Here is an 18,510-nt window from a genome sequence, read left to right as displayed (position 1 = left end):
AACTCTTGAGATCTATCTTGAGGTTATCTTGAGATGATTTCGGGGCTTTTTAGTGTCCCCGCGGCCCGGTCCTCGACCAGGCCTCCACCCCCAGGAAGCAGCCCGTGACAGCTGACTAACTCTTGAGATCTATCTTGAGGTTATCTTGAGATGATTTCGGGGCTTTTTAGTGTCCCCGCGGCCCGGTCCTCGACCAGGCCTCCACCTCCAGGAAGCAGCCCATGACAGCTGACTAACACCCAGGTACCTATTTTACTGCTAGGTAACAGGGGCATAGGGTGAAAGAAACTCTGCCCATTGTTTCTCGCCGGCACCTGGGATCGAACCCAGGACCACAGGATCACAAGTCCAGCGTGCTGTCCGCTCGGCCGACCGGCTCCCTAGTGAGATAGTGTGTGGAAAAATGTGTGTGATAGTGTGTGCTCTCAATCGACTTGAGAATGGTCCAGGACGGACCGAAACGTCGTCGTCCCTTCAACTTCTAGTGTGTGGTCTGGTCACCGTGTTCTCCTCTCGTGTAGCCTCAGAAGAGAGGTGGACGTGGGGATAGGGGGATTAGCCAGGGGATAGGGGTGGAAGGGGGTGTTTTGGGAGGGGGGGGGGAGGTGAATGGGTTGTAGGGATAGGTGTTGAGAGGTTAACTACATGTATATATACATATATATATATGTATACATATATAACTACATGTATACACCGCCAGGGGCGCCTGACAGCTGATTGGACAGCGCTTCGGATTCGTAGTCCTGAGGTTCCGGATTCGATCCCCGGTGGAGGCGGAGACAAATAGGCAATATGTTTCTCTCACCCTGATGCCCCTGTTACCTAGCAGGAAATAGGTACCTGGGAGTTAGACAGCTGCTACCGGCTGCTTCCTGGTAGGGTGTGTAACAAAAAAGAGGCCTGGTCGAGGACCGGGCCGCGGGGACGCTAAGCCCCGAAATAACTTCAAGATAACCACATACAGACAGTATGCCAGGCAACACACGCACACACACACACACACACACACACACACACACACACACACACACACACACACACACACACACACACACACACACACACACACACATGAGCCACAGGGACATTAGAAGGAACTTTTTTAGTGTCAGAGTGGTTGACAAATGGAATGCATTAGGCAGTGATGTGGTGGAGGCTGACTCCATACACAGTTTCAAGTGTAGATATGATAGAGCCCAGTAGGCTCAGGAACCTGTACACCAGTTGATTGACGATTGAGAGGCGGGACCAAAGAGCCAGAGCTCAACCCCCGAAAACACAACTAGATGAGTATACTGTAAGAACCATACACAACCAGTGTATAAGTGTACACTGTAATAACAGTGTACACTTATACACTGTATAAGTTGATGGAGATGAGAGATGGCGATACAGGCTAGCAGACAAGGCAGACACGTAGACAGAGCAGACAAGCAGATAGGTAAATAAAAAGACATAGAAACAATCTGCCAAGCAGACAGTATAACATGATAGGCGGACAAGAACACAAGCAGACAAAGGCTGACATGTAAACAGGCAGACGAGGAAACCAGGGGCCAGATTCACGAAAGCACTTACGCAAGCACTTACGAACCTGTACATCTTTTCTCAATCTTTGGCAGCTTTGTTTACAATTATTAAACAGTTAATGAGCTCCGAAGCACCAGGAGGCTGTTTATAACAATAACAACAGTTGAATGGGAAGTTTTCATGCTTGTAAACTGTTTAATAAATGTAACCAAAGCCGTCAAAGATTGAGGAAAAATGTGCACGTTCGTAAGTGCTTGCGTAAGTGCTTTCGTGAATCTGGCCCCAGAATTACAAACACACTCTAGATCATAAAAAGAAGCGTTAGAAAGTGAACTAAGTGAATATATGCTACCCAATGCCATTCACATCCCAAAGACGGTCGTAGCCCGACGCAGTTGTAGGTCTTTACAACGACTTGACCGCACTTACAAGACTTTAGGACCACTTGAAGAGTCGCATAATAGAGGTGTCATTTACACTGAATTGCCAGTATATGATGTCACCGCTCCCGCAAGGAGGACTGAGGAAGACTATAGGAAGACGTTAGTGAATGCTGGACGCGTTCCTTTACGACGAGTCGTAGATGGTTACGTCTTGTACACTGAAAACACTGGTGCTTCGGAGCTCATTACAACTGTTTAATAATTGTAAACAAAGCCGCCAAAGATTGAGAAAAGATGGACACGTTCGTAAGTGCCGGCGTAACTGCTTCGTGAATCTGGCCCCTTCATTTATTTAACAGTTTACAAGCATGAAAACATCCCAATCAACTGTTGCTATTGATATAAACAGCCTCCTGGTGCTTCGGAGCTCATTAGCAGTTTAATAATTGTAAACAAAGTCGCCAAAGATTGAGAAAAGATGGACACGTTCGTAAGTGCCGGCGTAACTGCTTCGTGAATCTGGCCCCTAGGAAGCTAAACCCAGGTTGTACCCGGACAATATTAGTTCAGCGATCATCTGCTCCACCGGTGGGGGAATGGTGGCACTAAGAGGCCCTTTGAACCACCTTTGGGAAGAGTAGAGACCGCTCAGGGTGGAAGTAAATCCGATCAGATTGGTGTCGGGGGCGATACAAAGGAGAGCCGGATAGGAGAGCTTTATCTGTCTGATTGGCCAGGTGGAGTTGTTGAGACGACTCTGGAGGAGGCTTCATTAATGATAGGACCCACAGATGAGGCTTCATCACTGCTAGGACCCACAGACGAGGCTTCTTCATTGATAGGACTCCCAGATGAGGCTTCATCAATGATAGGACCCACAGATGAGGCTTCATCATTGATAGGACTCCCAGATGAGGCTTCATCAATGATAAGACCCACAGATGAGGCTTCATCAATGATAGGACCCACAGATGAGGCTTCATCACTGCTAGGACTCACAGACGAGGTTTCATCAATGATAGGATCCCACAGATGAGGCTTCATCAATGATAGGACCCCGGGACGAGGCTCCTGTGAGGCAATACAAGAGGGGGGGTGGGTTGCCAGGTGTGTATTGGCTTTGTGTATACTCACCTAGTTGTACTTACAGGAGGTTCAGCTTCGGTTCTTTGGTCCCGCCTCTCTACTGTCAACTGGTGTACAGGTTCCTGAGCCTATTGGGCTCTTATCATATTTACATTTGAAACTGTGTATGGAGTCAGCCTCCACCACATCACTGCCTAATGCATTCCATTTACTAACTAATCTGACACTGAATACTGTGTGTGTGTGTGTGTGTGTGTGTGTGTGTGTGTGTGTGTGTACTCACCTAGTTGTACTCACCTAGTTGTGTTTGCGGGGGTTGAGCTCTGGCTCTTTGGTCCCGCCTCTCAACCGTCAATCAATTGATGTACAGATTCCTGAGCCTACTGGGCTGTGTGTGTGTGTGTGTGTGTGTGTGTGTGTGTGTGTACTCACGTAATTGTGCTTGCGGGGGTTGAGCTTTGGCTCTTTGCTCTTTGGTCTACTCTCTCTCTCTCTCTCTCTCTCTCTCTCTCTCTCTCTCTCTCTCTCTCTCTCTCTTCACTACCTCAACTTCTTCTCCTTCATTAATAGAGCGCGCACATACGAAAAGGACAAGCGCGCGCACTCACGCATCTGTACTTTGCTGTTGATAATTGACATAAATTAATTATCTTAAGAGAGAGAGAGAGAGACAACAATTTAATGGAACAGAAAGTGAAGGTGATCTCATGAAACCTGAGCAAGAGTGATTATTGTGTACTTGAGCAAAATACTATCACCTTCAAAGTCAAGTCCAAACCTCTGCCTGCCTGCTTGCTTGTCTGTCTGTCTGTCTGTCTGTCTGTCTGTCTGTCTGTCTGTCTGTCTGTCTGTCTGTCTGTCTGTCTGTCTACCTGCCTGCTTGCTTGTCTGTCTGTCTGCCTGCCTGCCTGCCTGCCTACCTGCCTGCTTGCTTGTCTGTGGGTCTGTCTGTCTGCCTGCCTGCCTGCCTGCCTGCCTGCTTGCTTGTCTGTGGGTCTGTCTGTCTGTCTGCCTGTCTGCCTGCCTGCCTGCCTGCCTGCCTGCTTGCTTGTCTGTGGGTCTGTCTGTCTGTCTGTCTGCCTGCCTGCCTGCCTGCCTGCCTGCTTGCTTGTCTATCAGCCTGCCTGCTTGCCTGCCTGCCTGCTTGCTTGTCTGCCTGCCTGCCTGCCTGCCTGCCTGCCTGCCTGCTTGCCTGCCTGCCTGCTTGCTTGTCTGCCTGCCTGCCTGCCTGCTTGCCTGCTTGTCTGTCTGTCTGTCTGTCTGTCTGTCTGCCTGCCTGCCTGCCTGCCTGCCTGCCTGCCTGCCTGCCTGCTTGCTTGTCTATCTGCCTGCCTGCTTGCCTGCCTGCCTGCTTGCTTGTCTGTCTGTCTGTCTGTCTGCCTGCCTGCCTGCTTACCTGCCTTCCTTCCTGCCTTCCTACCTACCTGCCTATCTACTTTTGAGATTACCATACCTACAGGTTACCTTACCCTGAGGTAACCTTGTCTTGAGGTTACCTTGAGGTTTCCTTGGGGGGGGGGTAGCTCTCAGGATCAATGTTCCAGCGGCCCGGTCTCTAACCAAGCCTCCTGGTTGACGGACTGTTTTATCAGGCTTGTATGGACGCCGCAGCACGCAATCTGACCGATAAATTACAGCCAAGTTCATCAGGTGTGAGTCGGTCGGCCGAGCGGACAGCACGCTGGACTTGTGATCCTGTGGTCCTGGGTTCGATCCCAGGCGCCGGCGAGAAACAATAGGCAGAGTTTCTTTGACCCTATGCCCCATGTTATCTAGCAGTAAAATAGGTACCTGGGTGTTAGTCAGCTGTCACGGGCTGCATCCTGGGGGTGGAGGCCTGGTCGAGGACCGGGCCGCGGGACACTAAAAGCCCCGAAATCATCTCAAGATAATCTCAAGATAACCTAGTTGTGCCCAAACGCTCCGGCGCTTGTGTCGTAACAGCATCCTCGGAGGACACAGCATCTGTAGAGGACAGGGGGGCCTGACAGCTGGGTGGACAGCGCTTCGGATTCGTAGTCATGAGGTTCCGGGTTCGATCCCCGGCGGAGGCAGAGACAAATGGGCAAAATGTTTTTTTCACCCCTGATGCTCCTGTTCACCTAGCAGTATATTGGTACCTGGGGAGTTAGATAGCTGCTACAGGCTGCTTCCTGGGAATGTGTAATAAAGAGGCCTGGTTGAGGACCGGGCCGCGGGGACGCTAAGCCCCGAAACCATCTCAAATTAACCTCAAGAATATATTGGGCAATTGTAACAACTAAGGGAGCTTATATGGTTCAGTTAGTTATAATATCTACTAGAGGTAGGCTAATTGGCTATAATATCCCCTAGAGGTAGGCTAATTGGCCATAATATCCCCTAGAGGTAGGCTAATTGGCCATAATATCCCCTAGAGGTAGGCTAATTGGCTATAATATCCCCTAGAGGTAGGCTAATTGGTTGTAAAATCCAGTAGAGAGAGCCTAATTGGTTATAAAATCCACTAGGGGGTAGCCTAATTGGCTATAATATCCACTAGGGGGTAGCCTAATTGGCTATAATATCCCCTAGGGGTAGCCTAATTGGTTATAAAATCCACTAGGGGGTAGCCTAATTGGCTATAATATTCACTAGGGAGAGCCTAATTGGCTATAATATCTACTAGGGGGTAGCCTAATTGGCTATAATATCTACTAGGGGTAGTCTAATTGGCTATAATATCTACTAGGGGTAGGCTAATTGGTAATAAAATCCACTAGGAGTAGCCTAATTGGCTATAATATCCACTAGAGGAAGGCTAATAGGTTATAATATCCACTAAGGGGTAGCCTAATTGGATTCCAGGTAACATTTGAAGCCACAGAGTGCTAACACAGGAAGTTTAAAGAGTCAAGAGCAGTAATTTCTCAAGAATCATCTCAAGATAACCTCAAGAAGTAATGATGAGCAGCGTAGCAGTGAAAGCGCTGGCTTGTGTGTCGTTGTATATACCAAACCTTGAGGTTACCTTGAGGTGCTTCCGGGGCTTAGCGTCCCCGCGACCCGGTCGTCGACCAGGTCTCCTGGTTGCTGGACTGATCAACCAGGCTGTTGGACTGTTTTGACTGGACTGTTGGACTGTTTATAACCATGAGTTATACCGGTAATGGGACCGAAGAGCATGTGATATCTCTCGTTGCACTCAGGATAGCGAAAACAGGAACGGGTATGTGCACTTCAGCAGACACATACCCGTTCTCCCACTAGCTTATAGTCAATATTTTGCTTATGGATAAGTGCATATGTGATATACTAATTGATTGTGAATATTTGAGTTTACCTGAAAAGCTGAATAGAAAGCCACGACCTAACCTAATCTTCTTAGTCAGTGGTTGTTAGTCATTCGTGCTTGTTAATGAATGCCGTTGGCATAGCACAACAGACTAGTAGAACGGGGTTCGAACACTGAAGCATCGGATGTATATCCTGTTTCGTAGACCTGTGCAAATGTTATCGATTTGCGGTATTGAATTTCCATTTATATATCAACTTAACCTTATTGTAAAGTTATATTGAGATGATTTCGGGGCTTAGCGACCCCGCGGCCAGGTCCTCGACCAGGCCTCCTTTTTGTTACACATCTCCCAGGAAGCAGCCCATAGCAGCTGTCTAACTCCCAGGTACCTATTTACTGCTAGGTGAACAGATACATCACGGCGAAAGAAACTCTGCCCATTTGTTTCCGCATCCACCGGGGATTGAACCCGGAACCTTAGGACTAGGAATCCCGAGCGCTGTCCACTCAGCCGTCATGCCCCGTCGTTGTAACTGTACAGTTTATAACGACTTAATCTTACACGCTTACATCAATGTTAATGTATTATTGTGCTATGGATATCCACTTATCGTCAGGATAAGAGGATATACATTATGAATATAGCTTATTCGCGATGTATATCTTATGTATGTATATATATATATATATATATATATATATATATATATATATATATATATATATATATATATATATATATATAAAACATACACGGATTTGTGGATATATATATATATATATATATATATATATATATATATATATATATATATATATATATATATATATATATATATATATAATGAAGGTGAAAACATGGGGGATACATAAGGGATAAACATAGGGGCTGCAGAAGGCTTATTGGCCCATACGAGGCATCTCCTATCCAAACACAAAGATTAATCCAGTGTAATTGGCCTGTTATGTTGGACATTGTCTTCTGTGTTGGCATCGATATGTTCTTGTCTTGTCCTTACTCTCATGGTGGGTAGAGTAAATATATATATATATATATATATATATATATATATATATATATATATATATATATATATATATATATATATATATTACACCCTGCGTGCCTGTCCTGACTAGGGTGTCTATCCTATTTACCCTATTCTAGGCTGCGTATCCTTATTTACACTCCGAGTAGGCCAAATTTTCATTCTGAAATCCTTTTCCCCCTCATTTCATTCAGACTTAGTGACGCCCACGACCTTCTTGGGCTTCTTCTGTTGCTCATTTCTACGCAGATGTTTTAAATAAAGCCCTGTAGTTCCCTGGGATATCGTCCCTGGAACCATTTGAGGATTTCATTCTAATTGCTTTTGGCCATTCTGCCTCGGGTGATCGTGCTGTTTGTACAGGAGTTTCGTCAAGGAGTGGGTTTGGTGATAGCTTTTTTGGGGGGGGGTTGGGGGGGGGGGTTGGGGTTGGGAGGGGGGAGGGGTTGGGGAGGGGGGAGGGGGATACCTGGTTGATACCTGGTTGATGGGGTTCTGGGAGTTCTTCTACTCCCCAAGTCCGGCCCGAGGCCAGGCTCGACTTGTGAGAGTTTGGTCCACCAGGCTGTTGCTTGGAGCGGCCCGCAGGCCCACATACCCACCACAGCCCGGTTGGGGGGTTTGTATGGTGATGCCATTCTTGTTATTCTTAAGATGGGGTGGAGGAGGGGTTCTTATCTGTTGGGGTGTGGGTGGAGGGTAGTTTGTGTGTGTGTGTTGTTGTTTGTGTGAGTAGGGGTTGTTTGTGTGTGTGGGGGGGGGGAGGGTGTGCCGTTGTTTGAGTGGAGGGTAGTTTTCGGGAATAGGGAATTGGGGGGGGGGGATGGAGGTAGTTTGTGTAAGTATGGGGTTGAGTTTGTGTGTGTGAGGGGGGGGGTAAGGGTGATTGAATGAGTGAGAACAATCAGCTGGTGGAAGAAGCTGATTGTTCCACCAGCTGATTGTAAATGTAAATGAGAAGGAAGTGAAGTAACAGCTGTTGCTTAACCCCCACTGGTCATCAGAGGATCGAACGCCGACCCTGCAAGAACAGCGAGACCCTCACTCCTACCTTCTTGATACCTGCTTGAAAGGGTTCTGGGAGTTCTTCTACTCCCCCAAGCCCGGCCCGAGGCCAGGCTTGACTTGTGAGAGCTTGGTCCACCAGGCTGTTGCTTGGAGCGGCCCGCAGGCCAGGCTTGACTTGTGAGAGCTTGGTCCAACAGGCTGTTGCTTGGAGCGGCCCGAGGCCAGGCTTGACTTGTGAGAGCTTGGTCCAACAGGCTGTTGCTTGGAGCGGCCCGCAGGCCAGGCTAGACTTGTGAGAGCTTGGTCCAACAGGCTGTTGCTTGGAGCGGCCCGCAGGCCAGGCTTGACTTGTGAGTGCTTGGTCCAACAGGCTGTTGCTTGGAGCGGCCCGCAGGCCAGGCTTGACTTGTGAGAGCTTGGTCCAACAGGCTGTTGCTTGGAGCGGCCCGCAGGCCAGGCTTGACTTGTGAGAGCTTGGTCCAACAGGCTGTTGCTTGGAGCGGCCCGCAGGCCAGGCTTGACTTGTGAGAGCTTGGTCCAACAGGCTGTTGCTTGGAGCGGCCCGCAGGCCAGGCTTGACTTGTAAGAGCTTGGTCCAACAGGCTGTTGCTTGGAGCGGCCCGCAGGCCAGGCTTGACTTGTGGGAGCTTGGTCCAACAGGCTGTTGCTTGGAGCGGCCCGCAGGCCAGGCTTGACTTGTGAGAGCTTGGTCCAACAGGCTGTTGCTTGGAGCGGCCCACAGGCCAGGCTTGACTTGTGAAAGACCTGTTGGCCTGTTCCAACCAGTTCAAATGAACAAGGAAGCCTTAACTATCCACTAACGTAACGTCCCAGTAACGAGCAGTTTGACTTGTCTTACTGAAGACTTCACGTTAAGCAAAAACACGATATTACAAGCAAGCATTATACGAGTTTGTGGTCTGTAATTGGCTGTTTATGTGAGCTATAATTGGCTGTTTATGTGAGCTATAATTGGCTGTTTATGTGAGCTATAATTGGCTGTTTATGTGAGCTATAATTGGCTGTTTATGTGAGCTATAATTGGCTGTTTATGTGAGCTATAATTGGCTGTTTATGTGAGCTATAATTGGCTGTTTATGTGAGCTATAATTGGCTGTTTATGTGAGCTATAATTGGCTGTTTATGTGAGCTATAATTGGCTGTTTATGTGAGCTATAATTGGCTGTTTATGTGAGCTATAATTGGCTGTTTATGTGAGCTATAATTGGCTGTTTATGTGAGCTATAATTGGCTGTTTATGTGAGCTATAATTGGCTGTTTATGTGAGCTATAATTGGCTGTTTATGTGAGCTATAATTGGCTGTTTATGTGAGCTATAATTGGCTGTTTATGTGAGCTATAATTGGCTGTTTATGTGAGCTATAATTGGCTGTTTATGTGAGCTATAATTGGCTGTTTATGTGAGCTATAATCGCTTCCTTATGTGCCGTGTTTCCCAGTGCTTGTTATTAAGTCTGTGAGAGATGGAGACTTCGGCGTTTTCTTCAAGTTGTGATAGTTATACAGCATTATTTTGAAAGGTTTCTCATGCGCTGTTTATGTTGCGCATCGCATGTGGTGTTGCAAACCATGTTGCAGGGAAGAGGGAGGACGATGGCCACGGACCAACATGTGGGGGCGTGGCCACGGACCGTTATGTGGTGGCGTGGCCACGGACCGTTATGTGGGGGCGTGGCTACGGGGCAACATGTGGGGATGTGGCTACGGGGCAACATGTGGGGGCGTGGCCACGGACCGTTATGTGGGGGCGTGGCCACGGACCGTTATGTGGGGGTTTGGCTACGGGGCAACATGTGGGGATGTGGCTACGGGGCAACATGTGGGGGCGTGGCCACGGACCGTTATGTGGGGGCGTGGCCACGGACCGTTATGTGGGGGCGTGGCCACGGACCGTTATGTGGGGGCGTGGCCACGGACCGTTATGTGGGGGCGTGGCCACGGACCGTTATGTGGGGGTGTGGCTACGGACCGTTATGTGGGGGCGTGGCCACGGACCGTTATGTGGGGGTGTGGCTACGGGGCAACATGTGGGGGCGTGGCCACGGACCGTTATGTGGGGGCGTGGCCACGGACCGTTATGTGGGGGCGTGGCCACGGACCGGCACGAGCCGCAATGATCCATTACTGCTGCTTTACGGAAGTGTCTGCCATTAGACACTATTATGAAGTCGAGCAATTAGGTGTGTGTGTGTGTGTGTGTGTGTGTGTGTGTGTGTGTGTGTGTGTGTGTGTGTGTGTGTGTGTGTGTGTGTGTGTGTACACACTCTATACACACACACACACACACACACACACACACACACACACACACACACACACACACACAAATGAGCCACAGAGATATTAGAAAGAACTTTTTTAGTGTCAGAGTGGTTGAGAAATGGAATGCATTAGGGAGTGATGTGGTGGAGGCTGACTCCATACACAGTTTTAAATGTAGATATGATAGAGCCCAATAGGCTCAGGAATCCGTACACCAGTTGATTGACAGTTGAGAGGCGGGACCAAAGAGCCAGAGCTCAACCCCCGCAAACACAACTAGGTGAGAACAACTAGGAGAGTACACTACAACCTTTCGGAGCGTCTGAGAGAGTCCCTGGCATAAGGGGCTCACCTGCTTCCCTCCGTCTTAAGATTCAAGGGACATAAGGGGCATACACAGGTTGATTGGGGTGCTCCAGCCGGTGAGGGAGCGCCGAGTTACGTCTCATTTGTAGCTGTCTCAAGAACGGAATCTTAAGGCGAGGAGGAGGTCCTGGAGGGAAGACTGAAGGAGAAAGTCTGGAGGAATAGGTAGCGCAGACTTGGGAGAACCAATTTAGGAGAGTTAGCCCCGAGACTTTCAGACTTTCAGATGGTTGTAAATCGTCAAAAAAGTCAGAAAAAAGTGTTTTCTGACAACATAACCATGACAACATGACAACATGACAACATAACCATGACAACATGACAACATGACAACATGACAACATAACCATGACAACATGACAACATGACAACATAACCATGACAACATGACAACATGACAACATGACAACATGACAACATAACCATGACAACATGACAACATGACAACATGACAACATGACAACATGACAACATGACAACATGACAACATGACAACATAAAAAATTACTGCATTATTTTACTACAAATAACTAAGCTTAAAACATTACTTTTACCCGGAAGATGGGAGCAGATCGGACTTGTGATCCTGTGGTCCCGGGTTCGATCCTGGGCGCCGGAGAGAAACAATGGCCAGAGTTTCTTTCACCCTATGCCCCTGTTACCTAGCAGTAAAATATGTACCTGGGTGTTAGTCAGCTGTCACGGGCTGCTTCCTGGAGGTGGAGGCCTGGTCGAGGACCGGGCCGCGGGGACACTAAAGCCCCGAAATCATCTCAAGATAACCTCAAGATAACCAGCCCAGTCCTCGACCAGACCTCCTTTTTGTTGCAAAAGTTGCAAGGCCTAAGGAAACGGGAAATTAGGTGATTTGAGAGGGATATGGATATACAGGTTTCGCATCGCAATATTTTGGAGGGAAGGGAAGGAAGCTATCAAAAGAAAGCGCCAAGACTTTTTGCCAAGTAGCAAAATGAGGTTTAACAAAGTATTAAAACGTAAACCTTATGACGCTAACGTGTTTACTAATACGTCGCATTTCTAACGTATTGCACGATTCCTTTTAAATCCGACGATACGAACTCAACTAACCCGATCCTTCCAGACTAAGGCTCGGAGAACGTCGATATCACGATGCTTTAATTTTTAATAACAAGTTGCAATTTTTAACGGGTTGATCGATTCCGTGCAAAATGCGACGTATTAATGAGAAGACGGGTTCGTTGATGATGAGAAATTAATGAGAAATATGAGGCAAGAGAAAAACTTGACTCACAAGATGGTGACGTGAGCACCCATAAGATTAATATTAAAGACACATCTTTGACCTTTTTACGGGATCACCATAGCCCGTGCTACATGGACACTTCGTCCTGAGTAGCTAAATCTATAACAACAACAACCTGTGATGAGGTAAAGGACAAGAGGAGGAGGAGGAGGAGGTAGAGAAGATGGTGAGGAGAGAGAGAAACAGAGAGAGAAGAACGGTAGGCATAGAGGGAGTGAGGTACAGAAGATAGTGAGGAGAGAGAGAAGCAGAGAGAGAAGAACGGTAGGCATAGAGGGAGTGAGGTACAGAAGATAGTGAGGAGAGAGAGAAACAGAGAGAGAAGAACGGTAGGCATAGAGGGAGTGAGGTAGAGAAGATAGTGAGGGGAGAGAGAAACAGAGAGAGGAGAACGGTAGGCATAGAGGGAGTGAGGTAGAGAAGATAGTGAGGAGAGAAAGAAACAGAGAGAGAAGAACGGTAGGCATAGAGGGAGTGAGGTACAGAAGATAGTGAGGAGAGAGAGAAGCAGAGAGAGAAGAACGGTAGGCATAGAGGGAGTGAGGTAGAGAAGATAGTGAGGAGAGAAAGAAACAGAGAGAGGAGAACGGTAGGCATAGAGGGAGTGAGGGTAGTAGTAACCAAGCGAGAGATGATAACAGCCAAAGGTTCTAGAATAACGAAGCAGAAATGAGAGACGTAAAGGTGGAGATTGATGATTGACAGGCACAGGAAGAGAGGGGAGAGAACCACCTTGTTACAAGGCACCTCAGTGCCTGCTGGGGAGATGGGAGTGGTGATTGGTTGGTGTCGAAGGGAGTGCCTAATTTGCTAGGAAGGAGGAGGAGGAAGAGGGAGAAAGGTTAGAAGGACCTGTATGAGGGAGAGACTGTATTGAGAGGTGTGAGGGAGGGTGCCTGGTGGAGTGTGAGGAGTGCCAGAAAACACTATGAATATCAGAGGGGTAAAAAAAAATCCCAGAACCATCAATCAAAAAGCCTAGCCTGAAACTGGGCCGCGGGAGACATTGATCCCCGGGAACCAACAACAGGCAGACAAGACGGGGGGTAGACCCACTCCAGATATACTCCCAATACACTGCCCATTTCATATTTGTATACACTGTTGACCAGAACACACACTAGAAGGTGAAGGGACGACGACGACGTTTCGGTCCGTCCCGGACCCATTCTCACAATCGACTTGAGAATGGTCCAGGACGGACCGAAACGTCGTCGTCGTCCCTTCACCTTCTAGTGTGTGGTCTGGTCAACATACTTCAGCCACGTTATTGTGACTCATCGCCTGCACTTGTTGTTGTTCAAGATTCGCTACTTGGAACAAACAGTTCCAAGTAGCACGGGCTATGGTGAGCCCGTAGGACCTGCACTTGTATACACTGCCTATATTGAAGTATTTTTTTTAGCCTATCGCCTGAAGAGTCTTAGACCCCGTCTGTATAGCCTCTCCTGCCTCCTCCTAAGGAACCCACAAGGCCAAACTTACAACACAGTCTGCTGGCACTCTCAGTGCCACCAGAGGGCCACCAGAGTGCCCCCAGAGTGCCCCCAGAGTGCCCCCAGAGTGCCACCAGAGTGCCACCAGAGTGCCACCAGAGTGCCCCCAGAGTGCCCCCAGAGTGCCCCCAGAGTGCCACCAGAGTGCCACCAGAGTGCCACCAGAGTGCCAACAGAGTGCCAACAGAGTGCCACCAGAGTGCCCCCAGAGTGCCTATAAACAGTTCCTAGGGGAATTCGCCCCCACTCACCTAAGCATAAGAAATATTGCCGGAACAACCGTGGACATCTTCAAGAGGAAACTAGATTGTTTCCTCCAAGGAGTGCCGGACCAACCGGGCTGTGGTGGGTATGTGGGCCTGCGGGCCGCTCCAAGCAACAGCCTGGTGGACCAAACTCTCACAAGTCAAGCCTGGCCTCGGGCCGGGCTTGAGGGAGTAAAAGAACTCCCAGAACCTCATCAACCGGGTATCAACCAGGTATCAACCAGGTATCAACCAGGTATCAACCAGGTATCAACCAGGTATCAACCAGGTATCAACCAGGTATCAACCAGGTATCAACCAGGTATCAACCAGGTACCTATAAACATTCTCCATGTATTCCCTCGACAGCGGTCCTGGCGAGGCTTGTCGAGTATGACTCGGAGTGCAGTATTTTTTTTAGATTTTTTTCAAGGGTGAAGTGTGTTTATATCTAGGGGGGGATGGGAATTATGAGGAGAAAGCGCCCAGCCATTACGACTGGGGAAAGGGTCAGGATAAGGATATGAGATGGGACCAGGAGAGGGGGGAAGGAATGGTGCCCAACCACTTGTGGACGGTCGGGGATTGAACGCCGACCTGCATGCAAGCGAGACCGTCGCTCTACCGAAAGCACAAGTACATTTGAAAAAAAAAATGGATTTAACTCTTCTCATAACCCTCGCTATTATGCTCTACTGCTTGATGCAACGCTTAATTGAAAAAATTCGCTAAACGTTCGCTCGTTCGAACCCCGAAGCCCCACCAGGGGCTCAAGGGACTCACTATGAACATCAGGGGCTCAAGGGACTCACTATGAACATCAGGGGCTCAAGGGACTCACTATGAACATCAGGGGCTCAAAGGGACTCACTATGAACATCAGGGGCTCAAGGGACTCACTATGAACATCAGGGGCTCAAGGGACTCACTATGAACATCAGGGGCTCAAAGGGACTCACTATAAACATCAGGGGCTCAAGGGACTCACTATGAACATCAGGGGCTCAAAGGGACTCACTATAAACATCAGGGGCTCAAGGGGACACTATAAACATCAGGGGCTCAAGGGGACTCACTATAAACATCAGGGGCTCAAGGGGACTCACTATAAACATCAGGGGCTCAAGGGGACTCATTATAAACATCTGGGGCTCAAGGGGACCCACTATAAACATCAGGGGCTCAAGGGGACCCACTATAAACATCAGGGGCTCAAGGGGACTCACTATAAACATCAGGGGCTCAAGGGGACTCACTATAAACATCAGGGGCTCAAGGGGACTCCCTATAAACATCAGAGGCTCAAGGAGACACACTATAAACATCAGGGGCTCAAGGGGACTGACTATCAACATCAGGGGCTCAAGGGGACACACTATAAACATCAGGGGCTCAAGGGGACACACTATAAACATCAGGGGCTCAAGGGGACTCACTATCAACATCAGGGGCTCAAGGGGACTCACTATCAACATCAGGGGCTCAAGGGGACTCACTATCAACATCAGGGACTCACTATCAACATCAGGGACTCAAAGGGACCCACTATAAACATCAGGGGCTCAAGGGGACTCACTATCAACATCAGGGGACACTATAAACATCAGGGGCTCAAGGGAAGACTCTATCAACATCAGGGGACACTATAAACATCAGGGGCTCAAGGTGACTCACTATCAACATCAGGGGACTCACTATAAACATCAGGGGGGTCCCTTCCACCGTAAGAAATATTGCTGAAACACAAGTGTAGATTTTCAAGAGGAAATTGGACAATTTCTTTCAGGAAGTGTCGGATCATCCGGGCTGTAATGGATATGTGGGCCTGCGGATCGCTGCCAGCAACAGCCTAAGAGATCAAGTTATCGCCAGTCAAGCCTGGACAGCCCACTACATGTAGACTACAGTTTACATGTAGTTTAAAGTGTAGTGTCATATACTGAGTGCCAGTGTGATATTATAAGGAACATGTAAAGGATCTGGGAATAATGATGTCTGACGACCTAACGTTTAGGGAGCATAACTGAACAAATATGGCGTCAGGCAGAAAGGTGATAGGATGGATTACGAGAACTTTCAATTCCAGAGATCCCATCACGATGGTCATACTGTTCAAATCACTTGTGTTGTCTCGCCTCGAGTACTGGTCGATATACTCATGTCCCCCTTCAGAGCGGGAGAGATTGCGGAGATAGAGGGAATACAGAGAGCATATTTACAGCATACTTAGGCACGACAAAGCGCCTTAATTACTGGGATCGTCTCAAAGATCTCAAAATATACTCTCTAGAAAGAAGACGAAGAGAGGTATCGCATATTCGAGGAGCCGGTCGGCCGAGCGGACAGCACGCTGGACTTGTGATCCTGTGGTCCTGGGTTCGATCCCAGGCGCCGGCGAGAAACATTGGGCAGAGTTTCTTTCACCCTATGCCCCCTGTTACCTAGCAGTAAAATAGGTACCTGGGTGTTAGTCAGCTGTCACTGGCTGCTTCCTGGGGGTGGAGGCCTGGTCGAGGACCGGGCCGCGGGGACATTAAAAAAAAGCCCCGAAATCATCTCAAGATAACCTCAAGATATTATATATACATTTAAGATACTGGAGGGCCAGGAACCAAATTTGCACAGCATATAATAAGATACTGGAGCGAACGATATTGAAGGAAATGCCAGATAGAGCCAGTGAAGAGCAGAGGTGCCACAGGCACAATCAGAGAACACTGTATGACCATCAGAGGTCATTGGTCATCAGAGGTCAGAGGTCAGAGGTCAGAGGTTGTCCAATATCATACCGGCAAGGATAAGAAGTATTGCAAGTATTACCGGAAGTAAAGTGGACTTTATAACAAACAATTTAGAGTTTCCTTCATGAAGTGCCGGACCAATCAGGCTGTAGTGGATATGTGGGCCTGTGGGCCGCTCCAAGCAACAGCCTGGTGGACCGTGCCTTCAGAATTCAAGCCTGGCCCCAGGCCAGGATAGAAGAACTCCTAGAACCCCTCTTCGGGTATGATCCAGGTAAGCGGGCCTGGCGTATTGTATAAGTTTAATGTAGTGAAGGAGGCCTGGTCGAGGACCGGGCCGCGGGGACACTAAAAAGCCCCGAAATCATCTCAAGATAACCTCAAGATAGTGTGTATTTGCATGCTGAGATGTGTGTACAGTGAGATGGGTAGATGTGATCTGTTAGGATGTGTGGAGGTGCAGAGTCCTGGTGCACTGTAATGTATTCTATTAAATAGAATGTATTTAATGGAATGTATTCTGTTGTTTTCGGAGGCGTGTGTGTGTGTGTGTGTTTTTGTTTTTGTACCGCTCGTGGAGGACTCGTTTCCTGATAACATTTCGAAGAGGAATTGTGTGTTGTTCCTTTAAATTGGGCCGCGTTTGTTTGTACCAAGCGTTGTTCAGGTGATCTGCTTGATCTGCTTGATGGGGTTCTGGGAGTTCTTCTACTCCCCAAGCCCGGCTTGAGGCCAGGTTCGACTTGTGAGAGGTTCTTGTGGTTCCTTGCCTGAACCAGTGCAGGGTTGAGCAAGGCTTTGAGGTGCTTCGGTCTCCATAATTATATACACTGAAAATTGTTCCTTGAATGGCTGGAATTCTTCAAGTATATTTTTTTTAGGTGATAGGTCTATTGATATACCCGGGGAGGATAATGATGATACCTTACCACGAGGTTACTTTGAGGTTACCTTGAGGTTCCTTTGAGGTTATCTTGAGGTTATTGAGGGTAATATATTTTAAAGGATATCAATCCTTTAAATGATATTTGTCATCATCAGATATATCATGTTATGTTGTCTTTATGACTTTCTCCGAGGTAAATATTTCACTGTAAATTTGTGTAAACAAACCCATTTATAAATGTACAGAAAACAGGTCTTTATTAATAAAGTTGCTGATTGATTTATTGATTAATTGATTGATTGACTGAGACGGTTCTGGAGATCAATGCCTCCGCCGGTCGGTCTCTGGCCAGGCCTCGTGATTGGTGATCTAGTCAACCAGGCTGTTGAACTCTGCAACTCGCACTCTTGACTTAGAAGAGTTGAATTGTAGAGTCGGACGAAGACATGGACAATGGACTATATTAGTGGAAAAGTCGTATTCCATTCACATACGACTTTTATAAGAGTCGTGTGAGGCAACTAAGGAGCATAAAGCCAAAAGGGAGATTTCATTCCTTCTCAAAAGCCAGGGTTACAACATGTTTCCTTCAATGTGGAGACTCTGATGTTTATAGACCAAGGGGGCCTGACGGCTGAGTGGACAGCGCTCGGGATTAGTAATCCTAAGGTGCTTTGTGTGCTGTGTGATTAGGACGAGAATTACATCTCAATGTCTAAGGCATTAGTCGTTGAGAAGTTAGTCTCATTGTAACCACACACTCAGACCTTGACAAACCACTCAAGAGAGTGCGAAAGACTTGACGTAATTTCTTGACATGAAATACATAAACTCATAAGTGTGGGGCTTAATCCTATGTTAGTATGTTTGTGTCTAAGATTAGACTTCAAGGT

The 18,510-nt window shown here is 47.9% G+C and overlaps 1 protein-coding gene across 7 annotated transcripts in view; it reads left to right on the top strand.

Moving 5' to 3' along the window:
- LOC123767948 (fat-like cadherin-related tumor suppressor homolog) overlaps positions 1–18,510 on the top strand; it is a 511,054-nt gene that overhangs the window by 87,024 nt on the left and 405,520 nt on the right. The gene's annotated exons all lie outside the window — the stretch shown is intronic.

The sequence above is a fragment of the Procambarus clarkii genome, chromosome 58, assembly GCF_040958095.1.
Source record: "Procambarus clarkii isolate CNS0578487 chromosome 58, FALCON_Pclarkii_2.0, whole genome shotgun sequence".
Classification (NCBI taxonomy): domain Eukaryota; kingdom Metazoa; phylum Arthropoda; class Malacostraca; order Decapoda; family Cambaridae; genus Procambarus; species Procambarus clarkii.
The sequence above is the reverse complement of the archived record's forward strand: the minus strand, read 5'-3'. Positions and strand labels throughout refer to the sequence as shown.